We start from the raw sequence: 3,270 nt of genomic DNA on the forward strand, positions 1-3,270 counted from the left end.
AATGACACTAAAATTCTTTTAAAGGAAAGAATAGACCCAAGACTAGCAGCCCAACCAATCAACAATATCAAATCAACATAAAGCATGTCATTTCAAAAAGGCAAATATCAAAACTCATATTAGCACACATAAGGCTCAAAACACTTTATCTTGAGGCATTTCCTTCTCACAACACTTTTGAGCTCAACATACATTACATGAGTCAATTAGCACAAAGTTCAACTAAAAACAACATGCAACCTACCATTTCATGAACCCTCACCATATCGAAATGCACAACATAACTGAAAACAAGCAAAAACCAAAATTTCATGTTTTTAATAGCAATACTACAGTAACTTCACTGTATGTTCCTTCAGAAATGCACAATGTGCAAAACTTCACCTAAAAATCAAGAAACTTCAATTCCTAGTCATATTTATATTATTAAAAAGAATGAATAACCTTAATTCTCAAAAAGATAAAGGTAATGGGACTTCATGTCGTCCTCGACCTCCCATGTTGCACCCTCAACTGGATGATTTTTCCATAACAACTTTATGGAAACCACTTCTTTATTCCTCAACTTCTTGACTTGCCTATCAAGAATTTGAACTGGAACTTCCTCATAAGAGAGGTTATCCTTGACATCAAGACTCTCAATAGGAAGAATGGACTCAGGATCACCGATATACTTTTTTGACATAGAAACATGGAAAACCGGATAACCAAAGCAAATTCACTAGGAATTTTCAATTCATAGGCAACCTTACCAACGCTTTGTAAGATTTAATAGGGACCTACATAACGAGGAATCAATTTCCCTTTCTTGCCAAATCTAACCACCCCTTTCATTGGTGAAATTTTCAAATACACCTTATCACCTTTTTAGAACTCCTAATCCCTTCTCCTATGATCGGCATAATCCTTTTTCCGACTATAGGCTGTTTGCAACCGGTTCCTTATGATATGGACCTTTTGCAAAGTCTTACAAATTAATTCAGGACTAATGGCTCACCCACTTCAAACCATCAAATAGGAGATCTACACCTCCGACCATACAAGGTTTCATAGGGAGCCATGGAAATGGATGAATGAAAACAATTGTTGTAGGCAAACTCCACCAAAGGTAAGTGTCTATCCCAACTCCCTTTAGAATAAATGATGCACGCCATAAGCATATCTCAAGGGTTTGTATCGTACTCTCCGCTTGACCATCCGTTTGGGGATAAAAAGCGATGCTCAACTTCACTATAGTACCTAACACTTTTTGGAGCGACCTCTAAAATCTAGATGTGAATTGTATGCCCCGATCTGATATGATGGATAACAGAATGCCATGGAGGCACACAACCACATCTAGGAAGATTCTTGCATAATCCTCCGCCGAATATGAAGACTTGATGGGAATAAAGCGAGCGGACTTAGTCAATCAATCCACAACCACCCGTATGGAATCATAGGACTTCTGAGTCCGAGGTAAACCAACTATAAAGTCCATATTGATGTCTTCCCACTTCCGAGTAGGAATTTGGATCTCTTGTATTAAGCCACCCGACTTTAGGTGTTCGGCCTTTAATTGATGGCAATTTGGACACTTAGCGACAAATTCCGCTATGTCCCTTTTTAGACCTTTCCACCAATATATCTCCCTCAGGTCATGGTACATTTTTGTCGACTTTGGATGAATCTACTTGCGGGACTCATGTGATTCTTCTAGGATCCGATCCCTCAACCTATCTACATCGGGAACACATAATCTCCCTTGGTACCTTAACACACCATCCCCCCCTAAGGAGAATAATTCATTCAACTTGCCGAGAATCGATTTTTTCAACTGCATTAAGGCTAAATCAAGGTGTTTTTTGGACTTCACCTCAACCACTAAAGATGACTCGGAGTTCTGATAAACTATGGCACCCCCATCCGGAGAACTCTCAAACCTCACTCCCAACCTATCCAACCAATGCACTTCCCTTGCTAGGTCCTTTTTGTTTTCGTCAAGATGGGATATACTACCCATAGTCATCCGACCTAGGGCATCCGCAACTACATAAGTGTTTTCGGGGTGATAAAGGACACTCATATCATAATATTTCAACAAATCAAGCCACCTTCTTTATCGAAGATTCAACTCCTTTTGGGTAAACACATATTGGAGACTCTTATGATCGGTAAAACATCAACATGAACCCATAAAGGTAATGCCTCTAAATTTTCAAAGGAAACACCACGGCCGCTAATTCAAGATCATGAGTGGGGTAGTTTCTCTCATGTACCTTTAGTTGCCTAGAGGCATAATCTATCACCTTCTCGTGTTGCAAAAGCACACACCCCAAACCCACTCGGTATACATCACAATTCACCACAAAACACTTTGTACCCTTCGGTAAAGTCAACACCGGAGCGAAAGTAATCCTATCTTTCAACATACCTCCGACCACTCAAAAATTTTACTCTTTTGGGTCAAAGTAATCAAAGGAGACGCAATGGACGCGAAACTATCCATGAATCCCCGATGGTAACCCGCTAAAAGGAAGAAATTCCTAATGTCTGTTGGAGTCAATGGACTCACACTTACTATATTTTGCATACAATTGATGTTCTTTAAGGGTTTGCAACACTACCCCCAAATGACCCATATGATCATCCTCATTCTTCGAATATACCAATATATCATCAATAAACATTACGATGAATGAATATAGGTAATTTTGAAATACCCTATTCATTAGGTCCATAAACGCCACCGGAGAATTAATGAGACCAAAATACATTACCAAGAACTCATAGTGCCCATACAAAGTACGAAAGGCCGTCTTTCAGACATCCTCACCTCTCACTCTAAGTTGGTGATACCCCGACCTCAAGTCTATCTTTGAAAAGTAACTCGACCCTTGGAGTTGATCAAACAAATCATCAATCCGAGGAAGAGGATACTTATTATTGATAGTAACATTGTTGAGTTGACGGTAGTCTATACACATTCTCAAAGAGCCATCTTTCTTTTTGACAAATAACCGGAGCACCCCATTGAGATATACTAGGCCTTTTAAAGCCTTTGTCAAGTAAATCCTTGAGTTGAGACTTCAACTCCTTCAATTCGGTTGGAGCCATCCGATATGGAAGGATTGAAATGGGATTTGTTTACGGTAGAAAATCTATACCAAAATCCATTTCCCGTTCGGGAGGAATACCGAGAAGGTTATTGGGAAAAATATCCAAAAATTCACTCACTACAGGTACCGACTCAATAGGAGGAATTTTGAAAACCAAATCTTGGATTCTTAC

At 39.4% G+C, this 3,270-nt stretch overlaps 1 pseudogene; it reads right to left on the bottom strand.

Moving 5' to 3' along the window:
• LOC114074064 overlaps positions 1-2,002 on the bottom strand; it is a 22,522-nt pseudogene extending 20,520 nt beyond the window's left edge.
• Between the last annotated feature and the right edge of the window lie 1,268 nt (positions 2,003-3,270).

Source organism: Solanum pennellii, chromosome 9 (genome assembly GCF_001406875.1).
Source record: "Solanum pennellii chromosome 9, SPENNV200".
NCBI lineage: Eukaryota > Viridiplantae > Streptophyta > Magnoliopsida > Solanales > Solanaceae > Solanum > Solanum pennellii.